The sequence below is a fragment of the Vulpes lagopus genome, chromosome 1 (genome assembly GCF_018345385.1).
Source record: "Vulpes lagopus strain Blue_001 chromosome 1, ASM1834538v1, whole genome shotgun sequence".
NCBI lineage: Eukaryota > Metazoa > Chordata > Mammalia > Carnivora > Canidae > Vulpes > Vulpes lagopus.
The window spans coordinates 179,397,370-179,418,780 of NC_054824.1; the positions used below are offsets into that span (position 1 = coordinate 179,397,370).

Below are 21,411 nucleotides of genomic sequence, written 5' to 3' on the forward strand. Positions count from 1 at the left end.
AGTCCTGGACCCAAGATAGGGACTCCATAAATATGTGGCAAATAAGGGGTCCACGCTAGCTCATCTAAGCCCCAGTTTCTGGGGTTAGGGGCCTTTTTCCTCTATTGCCCATTGGCCCTTTCACTCTTGGAACTAAAATAAACACATTTAGGACAGCGAGGAGCCTGGGATATAGGCACAGGTGGGGAAACCAAGAGTTGGGATGGAAGTCAGTTCCTGGAAGATTATCCCATTCTTTGCTTCCACAGAGAGAAGAATAACTTTCAACACGGTGTGGGAACACGCTGTTCTCCCCATTTCCATATTCCGAATGGTAATTTCTAACTCGTTAGTCTTATTTTACTTAGAGAAATGACTTCCCAAAACAGAGATTTCAAACCATGGTCCTACAATTTGGTAGCAGTAGTCGAGGGGTTCAGTGTGCCCACCTCCATCAGAGCAGCACCATTATTTTTATTTTTATTTAGGTCTTTCTGGTGAAGGGGGAAAAGGAGCCAAGTTTCCTAATAATGCTTCCAGAAAGTTTTGAGGTGGACAGCACCCAAGGACTGTGAGGTAGAGCGGCTGGGGAGCCGTGAAGGATTGTTAGCAGCTCATCATTTCAAAGGGCCGGAGCCTAGTTCCCGGGGAAGAACATATTACGGTTTGCCGACCTGAGCCTTTCACCCTTCCTTTTCTGTGGAGTCTGTTTGCTGCTACCTATTGTGTCCTCTTTCCTCATAGCAGGGAACCTGACCTTTAATGGATATAGAGAGGAACTGGGACATATTTTGTCAGCATTGGTTACATTTATACAAATGGTTGCTATGTAACTTCATAAGGGAAGAAAAGGGGACAGTTGGGCATTTCATATTTTTCTTTTCATTTTTATTTTTTTAAAGATTTTATTTATTTATTTATTAGAGAGAGAGAGAGAACGAGCAGGGAGAGGGACAGAGGGAGAAGGAGAGGCAGGCTCCCTGCTGAGATGCAGGGCTCCCTGCCAGGACCCTGGGATCATGACCTGAGCCAAAGGCAGGTGCTCAATCAACTGAACCACCCATGAACCCCTATATTTCTCTTTTTAAAATAGACTTTAAAAAAAAAAAGATTGAAGCTCTAGATTTAAGTGCCCTTCCCCCAAGGTTGTCCAGGTCCTAGTCCCTGAAACCTGTGAATGTTACCTTACATGGCAAGAGAGACTTTACAGATGTGATTATGTTAAGGATCTTTGGGAGATTATCCTGGATTATCCACATGGGCCCGATGTAATCAGAAGACGGTCTTATAAGTGGGAGGTAAGAGGGTCAGGGTCAGAAGTGATATGTCAATGGAAGCAGAGGTTGCAATTTGAGAAAGATTCAGCTGAATATTGATGGCTTTGAAGACGGAGGAAGAGTCCATAAACAGAGGAATGCAGGTGTCCTCTAACAGGTAGAAAAAGGAAGAAACATTCTCCCCTAGAGCCTCCAGTAGGAACACAATCCTGTCAATTCCTTGATTTGGGGGCCAGGGAGTCACATCTTGGAATTCTGACCTCCAGAGCTGTAAGGTAATAAATTTGTGTTACTTTAAGCCACAAAATTTGCCATAATTTGTTAACAGCAGCCGTAGAAAACTAATATACCACCACGCCACCCAGGAAAAAAGAAAATTCTGCTGTAGACCCACATTAATAGAAAGAAGGGGATTAACTGGGGAGAGGACACAACCGGGCAAGGAGCTCCTGCGGTGGGAGTGGGATGTCAGAGGCTACCCCGCTATATGCATGTATTCATATGTTCTCTGTTACTCCAACATTGGCAACACGGGGATAGATTGTGTAGTGCCTGCCTGCACCGAGTCTTATGTTTTGACTATTTGTATAGTCCTTTTTATTTCCCCTGCTGGCCTACACTTTTCCATGATAGCATTCATCTTCATATTCCGGTCCTTTCCTCTGCCTTGTATGAATAATTCCACTTGCATTTGTGAGGCATCTCACACTTCCCAAAGCCCTTGTGTAGCCATTAACCATTTTGAGCCTTACCACAACCCTTGTGGGGTCAGGCAAGACCACTAGTGGTACTATTAATATATTGCACGGTAGCACCCAAGTTTCTCTAACACCGAGTCCTTCTGTTGGCAGCATTTCACCCATTTTGTCTGCCATGTGAATTCTAGAGATGCTGGCAGCCTCGCAGGGGTCCTGAGACTGAGTGAGCCCTGGGAGATCCGTGGCAACTCTGTGCGCCTCCTTGGCCTTCTAACCTCTGAACATGAGAGAAAAAGCCCTTTTGCACAGCTGGTGGGGGGAAGGAAAGCTCCACAATGGGGAAACCCATCCTGCTTCTCTAGCACATAGAGCAGTCAATCGGATGGGAAGAAGGAGTCACTCCCTGGTTCCAGGGAGACTGTCAGGGGTCCCCAGTCTGAGCCCCCTCCTCCTCCCCAACTGTCCTAAGGAGGCCCTGCTGTGAAGGTGGGCAGGAGGAATGGTCACGCTTCTGGCCTGGACCTCAGGGCCTGGCGGAAGTCGGAGGCAGAAGAAAATGGTATCCAAGCCTTTGGATGCCAGCCCCCTCCCCACAGAGACAGCGCTGCGTCCACTTAGAGACTGTTTCGAGTCATAGGTCCCCTATCCGTGGTCCAAGCTCCACAAGTCACTGTGCAAGGATCCCGCTGCCTCTGCAGAATGTGGGCAGCACCTACCCTGCAAGTCGTTGGGAGGATAAAAATAATCTATGGACAAGAGGAAGCGCTCAGAGAGCTGTATCATCCACACTCAAGCAAACCGGGGAAGAGGATTCTCAAAGTCTGCCGGCTGGTCAGGGAACCAAGACCCCATCCAGCCCAAGTCTCCGGTTTCTATCCAAAGGCCGCTTCCCGGGGCGCTTCCCGGGGCCTTCCGTGGCCGGCGCGGGCCCCCAGACCAAGCTTTCCCGCCCGGCTCAGCTCACAGCGCGCGGCCGCACCCAGGACCCGCTTCGCCGGGCGCCGCACAGCTGCGCACATCTGGCGGCCCAGGGCGGCCGTGCCGGGACCCCCGCCCCGAGCCTCGGTCTGGGCCGACCCCGGGGCGGCGCCGGCTCGGCCTCTGCGGGAGGCTCCCGCGCGCCTCTGCTCCGGCTGCGGGCGCTGGAGGCGGGGCCGCGGGAGGGGGCAGCGGGAGGCCGCGGGGGGCGGCAGGGGGCCCGCGGGGGGCCTGGGGGGTCCGTGAGGGGTCCGAGGGGGGCAGAGGGGGTCGGGTGCCGGCGGGCCGCGGGGGACCTGGGGGGGGGGGCAGTGGGGTCCGCGGGGGTCCGCGGGGGGGGGGCCGCGGGGGCAGAAGGGGCAGCGGGGGGGGGGCCACGGGGGGCCTGGGGGGGCCTGGGGGGCAGCGGGGGACCGCGGGGGGCGGCAGGGGGCCCGCTGGGGGCCTGGAGGGTCCGTGAGGGGTCCGAGGGGGGCAGCGGGGGTCGGGTGCCGGCGGGGCCGCGGGGGACCTCGGGGGGGGGGGCAGTGGGGTCCGCGGGGGTCCGCGGGGGGGGGGCCGCGGGGGCAGAAGGGGCAGCGGGGGGGGGGGGCCACGGGGGGCCTGGGGGGGCCTGGGGGGCAGCGGGGGACCGCGGGGGGCGGCAGGGGGCCCGCTGGGGGCCTGGAGGGTCCGTGAGGGGTCCGAGGGGGGCAGCGGGGGTCGGGTGCCGGCGGGGCCGCGGGGGACCTCGGGGGGGGGGGGGGCAGCGGGGTCCGCGGGGGGCAGCAGGGGGGGCCGCGGGGGCAGAGGGGGCAGCGGGGGGGGCCGCGGGGTGTCGCGGGGGGTCATTGAGGTCCGCGGGGGGCCTAGGGGGGCAGCGGGGGCCTCGGGGGGCCGCGAGGGGTCATTGGGGTCCGCGGGGGGGGCAACGGGGGGCCCGAGGGGGGGCCGCGGGGGCAGCGAGGGCCGCGGGGGGTCATTGGGGTCCGCGGGGGGGCCTAGGGGGGCAGCGGGGGCCGCGGGGAACCTGGGGGGGCAGCGAGGGCCTCAGGGGGCCGCGGGGGGCCTAGGGGGGCAGCGGGGGCTGCGGGGAACCTGGGGGGGCAGCGAGGGCCTCAGGGGGCCGCGGGGGGCCTAGGGGGGCAGCGCGGGCCGCGGGGGGGCCTAGAGGGGCAGCGAGGGCCGCAGAGGGCCGCAGGGGGCCGCGATGGGTCATTGGGGTCCGCGGGGGGGCCTCGGGGGTCCGCGAGGGGTCATTGGGGTCTGCGGAGGGGCAGCGGGGGTCCGCGAGGGGGCCGGCCTCCCTCTGCACCCCGGCCCCGCCCGCGCCGCCCGCTCCCCCGGCGGGACAGCTCCGCCCCGCACCCCCACCCCGAGGGCGAGCGGCCCGGCGGGGCTCCGGGTCCCGGCAGCGGCGGGAGGGAGGGAAACGCGGCCCCGTCCTCGCCGAGGCGATCCGCCCGCCCCACGCGTGCTGCCGGGTGCCGCCCCCCCGGGCGCAGGGCGGAGGTCGCGGGGCGCACCTGGTTGGGAGGCGGACAGCCCAGGGAGCCGTGAAACTCACCCGAGCCGAGCCCCAAAGGGTCCTGTGCGCAGCCCCGATTCAGGCCCCTTGCTAATAAGACTGCAGGCCGTAAGGGTTTTACCTGGGCACTTTCAACGCACCTCTCCTCTCTATCCTTCCAGCAAGCCTGGGAAGCACACAGAGCTCCTACCTATTCCTGTTACAGGTGAGAAAACACGGCTGGGGAAGGCCCATTCGTCCCCATTTGCATAGCTAGACTCGGTCAGCCAGAGGCTAAGTCCCTTCTCTCCCTCCCTCCCCCCTCTGTCCCCCCTCCCTCCTACAGCTGTAGGCCTGGCTTCCACCCCTTCCAACATTCCTGAAGAGGGGTGGCCTCTCTTTCTGGGAGAATCAGGCCCTCTAGTCACTGCTGCATGGGAGGTGGGGATAGTAAGTGAAAAGGAAGCAGGTTCTCTTTATTGCAGAGCAAATTCTGTGAGTGGCCTTCCTGGAGGCTTCTCTTCCTTGCCCTGGGGCAGTGGTTCTCAAAGTCCTGCCCCAGCCTGAGGGGCAGCAGGAACCTCACCCCGGGGAACTTACAAGAAATGCGAAATGCGCATCCTCTGCTCCACCCCAGGCCTCCTGAATCAGACACTCTGGAAGCAGAGCCTAGCAGTTTTGTTTTAAGGCACACTCCCACCAATCCTGTGGGACACCAAGTTCTGAGAACCACTCATCTAGAAGAGCCTCGGTGTAGGCTAGAAGCGGGCTGACTGCCACGCGAGGCAGGAGGGCCGAGAGGGCAAGAAATGAACTGGTCCAGTAGCTAGCAGTAGTGTGATAGGTCCATCCCTCAGATCCTCTGTGTGTGTGTGTGTGTGTGTGTGTGTGTGTGTGTGTGTGTGTGTGTGTAAACCTTTGGGGCCACGTACAATATTGGAAAGTAATGGAGACTCTGAGGACCTCCCATAGCATTGCATTCACATACCTACTCGCACCTCAAACACAGTGTCCCTGCTGAGGCCCAGCCCTCCAACTTGCTCAGGATGATCTGGATGTTCACGGATTCTTTTTGAGTTGAAAGAAACAGATGCAGCCAGGTCGTGTCCTGCAATGGAAGGTTCTGCAATGGAAGGGCATCCTTGCCTATGAGCAAGTAAACGGAGCAGACCCTGCTCTTTCCTCCTCCCCCGCTGACAGGTAAGGCTCACTTTGACCACCCGGTGGAAGTGCTGAGCCAGCCTGTGGTGGGAGGAGGGAGACGGGGGCAGGAGGAGGAGGAGGGAGGACAGGGATGCAGGGTCACTCCTCCCAGCTGGCCCCAGTGATATGGAGGGTGGGCATGGGTACCAAGTAGGATCGAACTGGTGGCATAGCAGGGAAGCTTGCTGGGGAAATCGATGGAAAATGTCCCTCTCTCTTTGAAAGGGCCTCGAGAAACAGAGAAACAAGCCTTTTCCTTTCAGTCTCCAGATGTCATCACCGGGAGCACTATAGTCTCTCTGAAAAGACAATGAAAGGGATTGGACTAGAAGAGCCGGCAGGATTTGGGGGGTGACAGAGAAGAAAGTCGGGGAACTCTCAGGATCTTCAGGATGTTGTTAAACCGCCAAGTCAGTGGCCCCGGAGAGGTGGGGGAGAGGCCCGCCTTGGGATTTTCCTGCTACAGGAGATGGATTGCTTTTCTTATCTAGCTGGCTGCAAGCTCCCTTCTCTTTTGCAGCCGCACCCTCCTCTCAGGCTGGAGCACACTAGCAGAAATGAAAGTCCGGTTGGGCATCAGAGGGGTTACCAGGAGGACACTCGGGGGGCTCTGACCACTCCAGGCACCGGAGCCCCTAGTATCCTGCACCTGTCTCAGGATGCCTGCCGCACCCCTCGTGTGGCTCTCTTGCTCCTGCCCTGGGCCCCTTCTTGCGTCCGTCCTTGCTTTCAGCGAAACTGGCTGCTCACTCACTCACTAGGCTTCCAGTTCCAGTTTTCGAGAGTGAGAACCTGGTTGGCCTGGTCAGGCACTGCGGCTCCCAAGAGGGAAGACATTCTCATGCCGGGTGTCCTCATGGGTGGCTCACCGGTCAGTCTGCGGAGGGGGGTCCCCCTCTGTGTCTCCTCGTCCATAGCAAGGAGAGTGGGTGCAGAACATGATCAGCCCCACTCAGCCCGAGGCCGAGGCTGTGGGCTGGGAAGGTTCCCTGACAGGCACACAATGCTGTTGGCAGGTCGTGAGGCTGGCTTGCCAGTGCAGCCTTCGTGGGGAGCAATAAAACGGCAGCACTGAGCCAACCAGGGTCAGAGCAAAGGAATCCACTGCAACCGCAACCCTCTCTGCTGTTGATCTGTTACACACTCAAGAGTGAGGGTGGTGGTGGGGGGTCCAGTGGGAATGTTTGCCTGGGGCCTAGCTCTGCCCCAGACACACAGTCAAACTCAGAGAGTATCCACCACCCCCGCCCCCGCAGGTGCATAGCCACAGGAAGTGGAGGCACTGCTGCTGCTGCCCCAAATGCACACACCACACGTGATTTTTCCATATGGCACTAGATACAACTGTTTTCAGAGTTGTTTTGTCGTTGGAGTCCTTATGAAAGCCTTCGCGGCCTGGCCTTGTGCCAGGATGTGCGAGCAGCAGCCCTGCTGATGGCACTGGAGGCAGAAGTGACAGCGAACGACCGCAGCAGAATGTTTCCTAAATCAAAGCCTTTAAAAAGCATATGGGGTACAAGCAACGAGGAGCCGGAGTGTGAGAGCACGACGCCCTTGCACTGTGTTTATGGCATTCTGATAGTAGGTGTGTTATTCTTTCCGTAAGAGCAAGCAATCACAGGGATGGAAGAGGCGCCAAGTGAGGTGTTTCTGTCACTTATTAGTTCTATGTCCTCAGGCAAATTGTTTGAACTTTCTCAACTTCGGTGTCTTCATTGGTAAAATGTGTCTAATACTACTTCCCTTGCAGGGTTGCCGTATTCCTTATAGACAGTAAGGCACCTGAGAAAATGTTGAGCACATAACATGGTGACATCTTAAAGCTGTCATCCTAAAGGACCCCTTCCCCGGGGCAGGTAGGCTATAGGGTTACTTTGAGAGAATCATAGTCTGAATCTCCAGACCGTGGTATTGACTGAGTGCTGGGATGTCTGTCACCCAGCTCAGCAAATGAGCTTGGAATTCATTGTGCTCATCAGATCAGAAATGAGAAATGGCTGGAAGGTGCCAAGCGGATAGTGGGATATTGGGAAGAAGACAGCTTAATTGATGCTAATCTGAGCAGGAAATGGAGAGGAAGCCAAGTAGCTTCGAGAGCTGAGCCCAGGTGTCATTCATCATTTTATGCTACATGGGAAGTGGGAGAGGACCCAGACCTGATACCAGCCAGGGCTCTGAGGAAAGAGTCAGAGGCTACTGTCACCAGGAAGTGAATGATGCTGAAAAAAAAAAAACCACCCCAGGCACTAAGAGAGAGGTCAGGAATAAGGATGGGATTTGCAGGATTGGGGAGCCAAAGGACCTTTAGGGGAGTGATAAAGATATTTAGGAATTCTTGGGACTGGAGTCAAGAAAGGTCTACTAGACAGCTGAGAGCACTCAGAAGTCCAGTGTGGCTGCCTGAGGCCACACTCAAAGAGAAAATCAACAGTGGGTATTGGAGACGTTTTAGGGATCCCTGAAGGCTCCCAGTGGGAATACCAGACACTGTGGTGTTAAGATGGCAAGGAGGAACGTGTGTGTGTGTGTGTGTGTGTGTGTGTGTGTGTAAAACAATATTTTTTCCAGAGGACAAGACTCCAAAATGTGTTTCAGCACCACCACCACCTGCCCCCTATACATCCTGCAAAATCCTCCAAACTGTGGAGAGGATGGACTTTACTCCCATCATTAGGTTACATTAGAAGGCACAGCTGGCCTTAAAATAAGAAGAATAACTAGGTGGGTAGGACCTAATCCTAAAAGCCCCTTAAAAAAAGAGTGTCCTCTAGCTGCTGACCCAAGGGGAAGTCAGGGATCTCAGGCAGAAGTATTCAAGGCACCACTGATGACTTGAAGAGGGAGGAGGCCACAGATCAAGAAATTTGGCGGCTTCTAGGAGAAGCAGCTCTGGGGACTACCAGAAACGAAAAAGGGATCAGTCCTACAACCACAAGGAACTGACAACAAGAATGGGCTTGGAAATGGATTCTTCCCCAGAGCCTCCAGATGAGAATGCAGGCGAGTTAGCACCTTGATTTTAGCCTTGGGATCCTCTGAGCGAGAACCCAGCCTCTCCATATCGGATTCGAACCGTGACTTGTGAGATACTAAGCGGGAGTTTTTTTAAACTGCTAATTTTGTAGGGAATCTGAATGCAACAAGAGGAAACAAATACAGATCAATGAAGAATATGTGGTTCAGATTTAGGACTTAATCTTTCATGCTTCCCACCTTATTTCTTTTTCGTTTCACATTACCTTCTTCATCTTTTTTTTTTTTTTTTTTTGGCCAATTTACTATCTGATTACTAGGAACCAGAGAGAATTTGTACCTAAGTGCTAATAAAATAAAATATAAGAAAAATGTAAAGTCTGTACCTGCTTCTGCCACTTAGTTTGTGTGGCTTTGGGGAAGTTGGTTAGCCTCCTTATACCTCAGTTTCGCATCTATAAATAGCGTTTATAAGGCTTACTTGCTGCACTGAAGTTAGACTCAAGTCATATGATGTATGCCAATGTGCTTTATGAAGTATAAAGCTGTATATAATATGAGCAACTATGTTTTTGAAGCCAGAACTACCGGCAGGGTACGTGGGACAGCCAGGTGACCCAGCAGAGGTGAAAGTCCCAGCTAGAATATCGAGGAACCTAAGAGAGAGGAGAAAATTAATAAGAAGAGGCCCTTGGAGAAAGCGTTGGGGAGCAGTTGCAAGGACTCTTTCTCCTCTTGAGTGTGCTTTCAGTCTTTAAGTAAAAAAAAGCAGACTGGGAAGCGCGCGAGACGAATTCTCAGTATCACCAACCCCAGGGTTTAAAATCCTAGATGAGAAAAGAAGTAATATGACCTCCAGAATGGCCAACCAAATCGTTTAGAAAGCTAAAGACAAAAAAAAAGGAAGCCTGCCACCCTGCAGCGAGGACATTGCGTAATGAGGACATTAGACAGAACAAATGAATGAATCAAACACCTCCAAGGCAGAGGAGCAGCAGAAGGAAATTTCTTTTGGGGAAATGTTATCATTGGCTAAAGACAGAACACGCCTGTGCTTCACAGTGGTGTGGGAACAGTCTCGGGCGGTAAAGAGATGGTTGGAAAGGAAGGCTACAGGCCCTGTGGCAGCATATGGAAATTCAATCTATAACAAAGAAAATCAGACAAGAGACGGGTGATAAGCACACCCATGAAGGACAAAAAGACAGATGTAAAAATCTGACGAGTTCTCCAACTTCTAACAGCATCCAAATTAGCACAATGTTTATTATGGATCAGATTAAATAGCTACACAGAGAAATACTTGGAAGAAGATTCCGAAAAGGAAGAACCAGCACCAATGCTATATTTACTCAACAATAACAACAAAGTGTTTTGTTTCCTGCCTGTTCCATTGTTTCTCGACAAGGAAGCTGCATTTTAAAAACATGAACCCAGGTAATATGAACACACACACACACACACACACACACACACACAAGGTAAATCTCAGATGAATCTACAGAAGTAATTAAAAGCTTTCACTAGCACAGTCATTTTGTGATCATTCTAGAACGGGACGAAACTGAGACCCAAGCCCAGGCAGTAACCTCATACCCCAGAGAAGATCCATGTTTAGGATCATGGGTGATCTACTCGGGAAGAGGCACAGGCTTGAACTCTACTGTTTTTCCTTGGTGAGACACTGAACATTTAGATCGGCCTCTCTGAGCATCCGTTTCTTAACCTGTAAAAACTGTAGGATTTTGGACTCAGTGGAATCTTATATATAAAATGGCTGACATATGGTCAACAATCAAAAATGGGGACTAATTTTTAAACTACTAATGTCGCCCTAGTTGTAAAGGGGCTAACTAAATACACTCAGGATCCTTTCCACCTTTTAAAGTCTTATGGGTCTACCCTTGTAGGGTAGCCTTATTGCTGGGAATATAAAATGATGCAGTTGCTGTGGAAGATAGTTTGGCAGCAGTTCCTCAACAAGCCAAACATAGACTCATCAGACAACCCAGTAATTCCACTCTTAGGTACATACTTAAGAGAACTGAAAGTGGGGACTTACACAGTCACTTGTACACTGATGTCATTATAGCGTTTTTGTTGTTGTTGTTTGCAGTAGCTGAAAGATGGACACAACCCAGTCTCTGTCAACAGATAAATGGATAAACAAAACGTGGCGTGCGATACAATGGAATATTATCCCGCCGTAGAGAGGAATGCAGTTGTGCCACATGCTACAACACAGACGAACCCTGCAGACGTTGTGGTAGGTGAAACAAGCAAATAAACCAAAGACAAAAAGAACACATATTGTCTGATTCCATGTATATGAAATATGTAAAAGAGGAAATGTCATAGAAACAGAAAGTAGAGCTCACCATGGGCTGGGGGGAGACGTTATTGCTTACTGGGTACTGGGTTTCTATTTGGAATGATGGAAATGTTTTTGGAAACAGATGGTGTGATGGTTATACAACAGTGTGAATGTGATTAATGCTACTGAATTGTACACTTAGAAATGATTAAAATGGCATCCTTTATGTTATATACATTTTTTCCCACACACACAAAAAAAGTGTGGTTCTATCTTTCAGACTCTTCTCCTATGATATGGTAACATCCAAATTAGAGAAATGAATGCCACCTGCCCTTTTTATATTCCCTACAGTCACAAGTGTGGGCCCCGGACACAATTTGCCTGGGTTCAGATCCTCCCTTGGGTCCTTACTACCTGTGCCATCTGGGGAAAGCTGCTCAAAATTTTGAGCTTCAGTTCCCTTTTATGTAAACTGGAGATAAAAATAATCTGTATCTCATAGCCACTATGAGATGCTTACATCGTGCCTGGTATGAAGAAAGTGCTTAGGAAATACGATTTCTTCCTATTCCTTGAAAAGCACCACTATAGTGGCAGCAGAAGGTAGGGTGCATCAGAGCCGGGTGCCCAATGGTGCTAGGGCCAGAGTTCTAATCCCGACTTCCCAGGATGCTCCTTACTGAGGTGGGAAGCCTTGGCTCTCATCCCCAGATGACCGGAATACAACAAGCCACACTCCTTGAGGCTCTACCTCAAGCCTGCTCCATCCTTCCCACTTTAGGTAGAGAGATCATTCTAGTCCTTCAGTAGATAGCACCTTGCAGCTCTTGAATCCAGTCCACACTCATGAATACCCCTTTCTGCACCAACCATGTTGACCTGCTTGCAGCTCCGCCTGGAAGTCTCCTACCTCGCCACCTCTCCTGGCTCTCGGCCCCCCTTCCTTTCAGCCTGACTCACCAGGGCTGAGTTAGATGCTTCTCCTCTGAGCTCACATAATGCCCCTTCCGCCCTCCCTGGCATCGCCTACTCACTCTGATGTTATTACCTGTTTCCTTATCATGTCTTAAGATAAGATTAAGCTCCTTAGGCTATTATTAACCTTTTATCCCCAGTGCCTAGAACAGTGCCCACAGTGCCTGGCTCAGAGGAACACATGCTGGTTGAATAGAGGAATGAATTTGAACAGATAGAAGAATAGATGGATGATCTGGCATTGGTTCTACAAATTGCATCAGGTTGTAAGATGGCAATACCAGCTCCTATCGGCCGTTGGCCTCTTTCAGACCTTCGTTAGACCAGTATGGACCCTTGACAGGATGTCAATTTTAATGGGAAACAGTGACGGCCTAGGTTCCAAACAAGGCAGGTGAGCGACTGTTGGTTTTTTAGAAACTTACTGCCCCCTACTGTCTGTTTTTAAATAGATTTCTACCCATGGTTTCAGTTCCTTCAAGACCCTCTAAACCTACCTCGTTCTTAACTTTCCTACTTCCACTGATGGTGGCACCATTTATGGGAGCTACTAACACTTAAAATCTTTTCTTATTCTCCCATTGCCCCTCAGATCTCTGCAATCCCTCAACCCATTAACGTGACCTCCCATCTCTACCCACTTTCCTATTCCTACTATTACCATGAAAAAGTGCTTTGTAAGAACAAAGCTCTATTAAAGAATGTTTTCCTCTGCATTGGGAAATCATCAAGGCCACTCGGGCCACTCAACGTCATTTAATACGTAACACAGACTTGAGGCTAGCCTCCACTTCTCTAGCACCTCTGGGAAACACAGCACCATTTGACTAGTTAGATTCTCAAGGCAGAAACAGTACCAATTTTAAATGGCACTAAATGGGGCAATGACCTAGCACTGCTCCTTTATTAATCTTCATAATACTAGGAAAAATTAGGGGCATGTCCCTCTGCCTTAGGAAACAGGAAGGCTAGCCTTTCTCCTTTGAACCGGTGGCATTGTTTTATTGTCTTTGATTAGGGAAGGTCTTAAGCAACAATTGAATTTGTACTTTAGCTATTGCCAGAAGGAACATTAATTAATATAAGTTACACCATAATTAAATCATAGAAATAAGAGCGCATTCATCAAAATTTAAAAAGAGCAGTTTTATACAATCTTCTCCAACTGGTTAAATTGAATCATTCTGCTATTTAAGCTGCTTTTTCACACTATTACTCATCTGTGGTGCCCAATAGATGACTTCTTTAGCAAAAAAGTAGAGAATGGTAGAGAAGTTTACTTTGAGGGGGTATAGACAGGTGATCACAGCCTAAACCAGTTGTCAAGCGGAAGTCTTAGTTCCCCAAGTAATAAGGACCAGGTTTCCTAAGTCTGCCCAATTAGTAGTTTGCTCTCTTAAGATCAGGGTCTCTGTACTCAAGGATGCTTATATGTGACCTTTGATTTTTTGGAGCTTTCTATGTCCTCATTTGAAGAACCTAGATGATAATGATAGCTCTTTCATAGAGCTATTTAGAACAGTGCCAGAACATTATCCAAGTATGATTCCAGGCTGTCCCCTCGCTCCATCCTGTGTGGCTCACGCCTGTCCACCGATGGGCAGCCTGTCTCAGAAGGATTCCAGGTCCAGCTTTTAAGATTACAACACAGAAGGACGGGTTACTTTCCCAGCTCTCATTCTAATAAACGGTTTGGAAAAATCTATGTTGTTTAGAGGCTGTGGTCATTATTTATAGGTACTTAGCATGTGCCCAGACATCATTGAGGCATCGGGGATTGGAGAGGGTCCAAGCATATAAACCACCCATCAGAGATTCTCCAGAATCTACTCATGTGATTTTAGGCCTTGAAGGAAGCACGGCATCACATTTTTTCAGCCTGTGGAGATGCTTTAACAAGTAGCCAGCTGGGATGTAAAGGCAGCTGCTCTTATTTAAGAACAATATGAGAACCAACTGCCTGAATGGCTCTTCTGTGACATAAAAGCAGGGTTAGGTATTTTCCATGGTGTTGCCTAATTCCCTTTATTTAAAGATCCAGACATTAATTCCTTCTTGAGCTGTCTATAGCTGAGTTTTATTCTTCTTATCAGAAAAACTATGTAATCTAAGGGTGTTTGGTGTGTTGGTCACTGCCAGAAAGCTGAGAGCCGGCTCATTGCCCTTATGGGCCAATCGGTTCAATGCAAGTGCCTGATTGGCCACTCTCCTTGCATCCTTTGACTGTACTCTGCAGGACTTGACTGTTAATTACCGTGTCTTGCACTATGCTTTCTTGAGTCCCTTCTGAAAGAGAGTTTCCAACCTTAAATGAAAAAAATAAATAAATAGTTCAGTCATTTCAATAATAGCAAAAACAGCAAAAATACGAGGTAAGTATTATGAGCAAATGTTAAGTAAATCACTGGATGGTATTTAAGATTTCTGTTCAGGTAGGATTAAATAGAAGCAATAAGTAAAAAATACTAGATATGTTTTATACAGACGTGTATTATATCTCTCTTTATATATAATATGCAGATAGAGCTACATCTATACGTGGATATATAGGCAGGTCTCATATATAGATACACATCTCATATATCATATATATTCTTAAGACTTTATTTATTATTTATTTGACAGAAAGAGAGAACACAAGCAAGGGGAGTAGCAGGCAGAGAGAGGGGAGAAGGAGGCTCTCCACTGAGCCGGAAGCCAGAGGTGGGGCTTGATCCCTGGACCCTGGGATCACAACCTGAGCCAAAGGCAGACACTTAACCGACTGAGCCACCCAGGTGCCCCCATACATATTTTTATATAGACACATACTAGATATGCACATGCAAATATATCAGATTCTAAAGTCAGACTGTCTAGGTTGGAATCCTAGCTTCACCCTCCCTCAGCTATATGTTCTTGGGCCAGTATTTATCATCTCATTCTCAGGTTCATCATCTCAAAATGACAGGTAAAAACACTCCCAACAAATGTTGCTTTGAGGATGAATGAGACAGTTATGATATGGCAAGCTTTCAATAAATACCAGCTTTTACTCTTATAACTCCCTTTTACTCATTTATGATAGCAATATTCCTGATAATAATTGCAAGTCCAGTATCCAGAATTTGAACAATAGGCTTACATGTTTGAAGGCAGATGGGGTATCTTCCCTCAGTGCTAAAGACTGAAGAATCCTTCATTGTATTTCCTGTAAATAGTACCTGCCTCAAACTCCAGCGATCTGGAACAAATGAAGATCTTTAACAGGCACAGCTGGCTAGGACAGAAGCAGCTATGATTAGGGAAGAGGGGCTCAAGGCTTACTAACTCAGAGCAGCCCCCTTCCTTCTGCAGGTCACTCAAATACACAAGGATCAGGGTAGAGGAAAAAATACCTCTCTTTTTTGCTTCCAAAACAATAGCTGCATGAAAGCTTGTTCTGCTGTTTCCCCCAAGCTCACCCTTGGGTAGGATCCTCCACTCAATGGCCAGCCTTCTCAGCATATGTGGTCAGAGAGGAAGGGCCTTAGCAAGACACCAGCCTGGGATGATGAGCTCCTGTGCTGAGCAAGCCTCACACCCTGGCAGTCAGGGATGGGGTCACAGGTTGGGGTGGGGGATGTTGACAAGGACTTCTGCTACCTTACAAGCCCAGCCTCAGTTCTTGAACATCACCTTGGTCCCCGCCCCCCACACCTTAAAAACAAAAACAAACAAGTGTGTCGCTTATTATGTTTTATTGTGTTAAACGGTTTACATGGGATAGCCTATTTAATATAATATGTAATAAAAAATGCAGAACTTGTGAAAGCTAGGTTTCTGAAAGTTGAGTGGGTTTTTTTTTTGTTCTTAATTTATATTATTTCATTATATCTTTATTTAGAGGAGCCACATAAAGTACACTGTAATTGTATTTTTAAAATATCTGTTCATGTGTGGTTTTAAGTGAATGGAATCAAAATCCCTTGGTTGAGGGATTTTAGATTCAGCTAGGAGTCTGCAAGAGCTAGCTGCTACATAATCTGAGACTGCACTGTCCAGTACAGTGACCACTAGCAACCTGTAGCCACTGAGCACTCATGGTAATAATTTACATTTAAAAAACTGAAGTAGTGTAAAATACTCTTCTAATAACACAATTTGATCATTTTGATAGGACCATACTTCACTTAAGATTTCTCTTGCATGATGGTGTATGTGTTGAGCATGTGTGCTGTTTCTAGTATTACTTGTAAGCATTCCACTAATCCAGTTGATGGCCACCTATTGATTCAATTCAAATTATTTTTTTCTAAACACCAGTGTAATGTTCTGATGTGTTTATTTGAATATTTTAGGCAGACAGTGCAAGTCACAGTGATACCCATAAATCATAATTAGTAAATTAAATGGCATATATTGTTTTAATTGTACCGCAATTCAAAATGAAGGCATACTACTGATGCTAAATTGCTTAGAGGTCCTGGAGCTAGTACTGTCATGGAAAAGATATGTAAGTAAATGTCACAATGAATGGCAATCAGAATTTGCTCAAGTGGTGCAAAATGAAAAAGTTGATTTTTGTATAAGATTTTTAAAAAAGATAATAAAGTGCGCAATAGTAAGAGACATATTTACCAAACACATAAGGCATTTGATAAATTTCCTCACAATATTCAGAAGATTGTTGAAATTATTCTTCAAAGTAGAATCAAATATCTAAGAAAAAAAATTTCCCCTTATAGATAATCTATTTTCTTTCTCTGAGGTTTTTAATTTTGGGGGCCCTGGGTGGCTCAGTTGGTTAAGTGTCCAACTCTTGATTTTGGCTTAGGTCATGGTCTCAGGGTCATGGGATCAAGCCCACATCGGGCTCTGTGCTTTGGTGGAATCTGCTTGAGATTTTCTCTCTCCCTCTCCTTCTGCCCCTCCCCTTGCTCACACTCTATAAATAAATCTTTAAAGTTTTTTTTTTTTTAAGATTTTCTTTATTTATTCACGAGAGACACAGAGAGAGAGAGGCAGAGACACAGGCAGAGGGAGAAGCAGGCTCCATGCAGGGAGCCCGATGTGAGACTCGATCCCGGGACTCCAGGATCACGCCCTGGGCTGAAGGCAGACGCTGTACTGCTGAGCCACCAAGGCTGCCCAAATCTTCAAAGTTTCTAATTTTGTTTCTATTTGATGAATTCGACATGTTACAATTTATAAATTTAAGGTATGTAGTATGTTTCTTTGATAATTTCATGTGTTGTAATAGGATTGCCATTGAGGCAATATTTATCACACTATGACTTATTCACCATTTGTCATAAGCTCATACTCTTAAACACCATCAGTCTATCTCCCCAACCCCCATCTCCTGCCAACCACCATTTTACTTCTCTGTTTTGTTTTGTTTTGTTTTTATAGGTTTGACTTGTTTAGATTCCTCAAATCTTTTTTTCTTTTTTGCAGCTTCACTGAGGCATAATTGAAATTTTAAAAACAGCGCATACTTAATGTATGCAATTTGATGAGGTTGGATGTATGTAGACACCCGTGATATCATCACTACAACCAATGTAATAAACATATTATCACCTCCAAAAGTTTTCCCATATCCCTTTGCTCTGTGTGGGTATGTGTTAAAAACACTTAACATGGGATCTACCCTCCTAACAATTTAAGTGCACAGTACTATATTGTTAAGTATAGGCACAATGTTGTACAACAGACCTCTAGAACTTACTTATCTGTTATAACTACATTTATACCCATTGAACAATTCCTCATTTTCTTCTCTCCCCACCCACCAACAACCAACTTCCTACTTTCTGCTTCTTAAGTTTTCTGCTTTCTTAACTGGTTTAATACCTCATATAAGTGGAATCATGCAGCATTTGCCTTTCTGTGACTGATGCATTCATTTCACTTAGCATGATGTCTTCCAGGTCAATCTATGTTGTCACAAAATTTTAAGACTTTTAAATAGGATCTCATATACCTTGTCAGTTTGGCCAGGTATAAAATTGCTCTGATTCTCACGTACATACACACATATGCATTCATTTTTAGATGGAGATGAAAAAGAAAGTATTTCAGTTATAGATATTTTCTTAGAAAATCATGAGGAAAATACTAAAAAAAAAAAAAAAAGCTGTTTCTCAAAAAGAACTTCAGTTAAGCCACCAAACAATTGCTTATAAACTACAAGACCTTTTTTAGGAACACCTGGGTGTCTCAGTGGTTGAGCATCTGCCTTTGGCTCAGCATGTGATCCTGGGGTCCCAGGATTGAGTCCCACATCAGGCTCCCTACATGGAACCTCCTTCTCCTTTTGCCTGTCTCTCTCTCTGTGTGTCTCTCATGAATAAATAAAGTCTTTATAAAAATAAAATAAAATACAAGACCTTTTTAACAATATCAAAACTTGAAAAACTGCAAGTTTATGTTTTGTTTTGTTTAATCTTTAATGAGTCACAAGATATAAAAGACATTGCCCAACAAGTACTTGGAGTATGTTTTGTCTCTAAGGACTTCTTAATTTATAAAGAAATATTGTCCATTCATAGCCTAAAATATCAAACGAATGGCATAGATGTATTTTATTTTATATCTGTCAGAGAAGAATTTTGGCTAGATTTTAAAAAGTTAGTTTCTAACACCATAAACAATTTTCCAGCTATGTTAGCTCAAATCACAGATTTATTGGAATTTTTAAAAAGGAACTGATGTTTCCTTTATTTCTTTGTTTCACTATATGATACATCTTACAAATATTTATGCCCAGTTTTCTGAAACAGACTCCATGAAATCTGTCCTGGATACAGTTGTTAAAATCATTCAGTGCATACATGCAAATGCAATGAATCATTACAAGTAAACAGAACTGTTGAAAGAAGTAGAAGACAGGGAATTTAATGGTCTCATGACTTCTTTGCCAATACTCTTTGGTTGAGCGGTGAAAAAGTTTTACAAACATTAATGTACTGTTAACTCCAATTCCAATTTTCATCCTTGAAAATAAAGAAATATTTACCAAATATCCAATGATCAGATAAAACATGGCAACATGATCTATATTTTCACACTGATATCACACCGCATATAAGTGAACTAAATTTGGAGCTCCAAAGAAAGGAAAAGCTTATCAGTGACCTACCTGGATGGATGCAAGATTTTAAATTGAAGCTGAAACTTTTCATAATAGAATCAACAATAATGATTTTTATAGTTTCCTTTCATTAGTCAATGTGCCGAAGATTTTCGTTGTAATTGAAAGCGTTATGTAAACTGGCTGCAAAAACTACAAGAAAAATATGAAGAAGCCGAGACTGACAAAAAGCTGCCTTTCAATCTGTCAATACCATTTTGAGTTCAACGTTAATACTGAGTTAACACAAGAGGTAATGAATTTACTTAGGCAGACATTGATTTGAAAATGTTGTCTTTTGCTTTAAAGTCAAAGCAGTTATTTTTTTTAAAAGATGAGCCAGTTTTATCAATGTGCATGTGAATACTGGAGGAGAATGATTTTCAGTTATGAGAAACTTTTAAGTGCATTGGAGCACCTCAGTTACGTGAATATACTTTTCCAACTATAAAATGTATAAAATCATACACTGCAACTATTCCCCATAAAAACCAAACCATCCAAATTTGCTGCTCTATACATGTGAAGTACACTTAACATGAAGAAAAGAATCTAAAATGTCACATTCTTATATTTTATAGTGATTATATGTTGAAAGATACTCTTGAGTGTATTGTGCTATATAATGTATATTAGTAAAGTTAATTGACCTGTTTATTTTTACTTTTTAAATATGGCTACAGGAAAGTCTTAAATTACATTATGTGGCTTACAGTGTGTTGCTCTCAGACAGTGCTGACCTGGGGGTGTCTGTGAAAACTGCCTCCTCAGTAACTACTGTACTTAGGTGCCTTCAAAGGGTAGAGAGGGGAGGGGAGGAGGTCAGTCTGTGTCAGTGACAGCTGCCCTGATCACTGGGAGAACTTTTTGTCCTATTGGGTATATAAGTGTTTGTCACTGCTTGCCATTGTCTTCCTGATTTTTCCTCTTCTGACTGTGAAAAGAAAAGAAAAAAAAAGAGGAAGGAAGGTCAGTTCTGGAAGCTTAAAGCCAGATTTCCGCTGGAAGTCTAGCCAGCCAGTTAACATACGTCAGAGTCTATTCAGAGTATCAAGGAGTGAAAGAGAATGCATTTCTCTAGTAAGTGAAGGAAATAGCTTATAGGCTTTTGACTCCAGAAGCATCAGAAACCCTGAAGCAGAGAAAAGGGGAAACTGGACTTTTGGGTCCCTTTGAAGAGCTAAGACTTTTTGACACTGGAAACTTTGTCTAAGAAAGTAAAATGTTGTTTTTGCAAAATAAGGAAAGTGGAGTAAGGGAAGAAGAACAGATTAGGGCTCAAAACTGAAGTTTAATAGGGAAAGGATAGTTAATTTGCCCATATGCGTTTTGTTCCTTTGGATTTTTCTCCAAAATAAACAGGAATCATATGCAATGATTGTGGTTACTCGTGACCTAATAATTCATGTTCTTATTTTAATAATCACATTTTGAGTGAATGAATGAGTCTGAATGATCAGATTGTCTGCTGCTTTGGTCATGGTTGGGAAAAGGTTTTGTTTGTTTGGGGAGGTGGAGTGCTATGGAGAAATAACCCATTTACCTAGTGGCAGATACACGGAATCCAGACATAGAAACTAGGAGGAAACAAACACTTTCTGGAACAAGCTTACAGATTCAGCCGAGGTACTCGGTCTGTGTCATAAGCAGCTCTTTGCCTGGCCTGGTGCCTGCCACCACGTAGGCGGCCAGCATCATTTGTTGGATTGAATTGTAAAATGAGATCATTTCCACAAAAAGATTTGTTGTCTAATCAGAAGACAGGGTGCAAACCGTAAGGAATTATATAAATATAATTGGTTTTATTTTTTTTTATTTTTGTGTTTTGAATTTATTTTGTTAATGATAAAAACCTTTTTCAGTTTCTTTTTTTTTTCTTTCTTTCTTCTTCTTCTTTTTTTCTTTTTTCAAAGAAAAGACAGTGCGTACACAGAACACAATACAGACATTGAATTTACTACCTGAATCACACTCTCCAAGTATTCTTTGTAATGACTTGGAACCACTTCTACCCCACATGCATTATCCTAATTGAAATCCTGCTATAAAATATCTGCATGCTGGGGCCAGTAAAAACTCATCATTCGAACACAAGTCTGGGCAAGAGGACATGGGTGCCCTGCGGTATCTTAGCTGTTTCCCCTTTAAGATGGCTTCTCTCGTTTGCCTTGTCAATCGTGTTATTTAAATTTGTGTGTGTTATCACCATCATCTTCCTGACATTGGTAAGTGAAAATACCTTCTAAGAAAGTGGAAAAGCCTGTGACAAAAGTATATGAACCAAGGAGGTCTAGAAAACCCAATCACGAAAATGAGAGGAGAACAAAAAGCATTTTGAGAGAAGAAAAGGAATATAAAATCCTAAGCAGGGATCCCTGGGTGGCGCAGCGGTTTAGCGCCTGCCTTTGGCCCAGGGCGCGATCCTGGAG

The 21,411-nt window shown here is 46.4% G+C and overlaps 1 long non-coding RNA gene across 1 annotated transcript; it reads right to left on the reverse strand.

The window, feature by feature from the left end:
- Window positions 1-1,080: 1,080 nt before the first annotated feature.
- LOC121497264 lies at window positions 1,081-4,680 on the reverse strand. The gene is made up of 2 exons (XR_005989443.1): window positions 4,479-4,680; window positions 1,081-1,524 (listed from the first exon to the last, which is right to left on the reverse strand). It is a non-coding gene; the product is annotated as an uncharacterized LOC121497264 (long non-coding RNA).
- Between the last annotated feature and the right edge of the window lie 16,731 nt (window positions 4,681-21,411).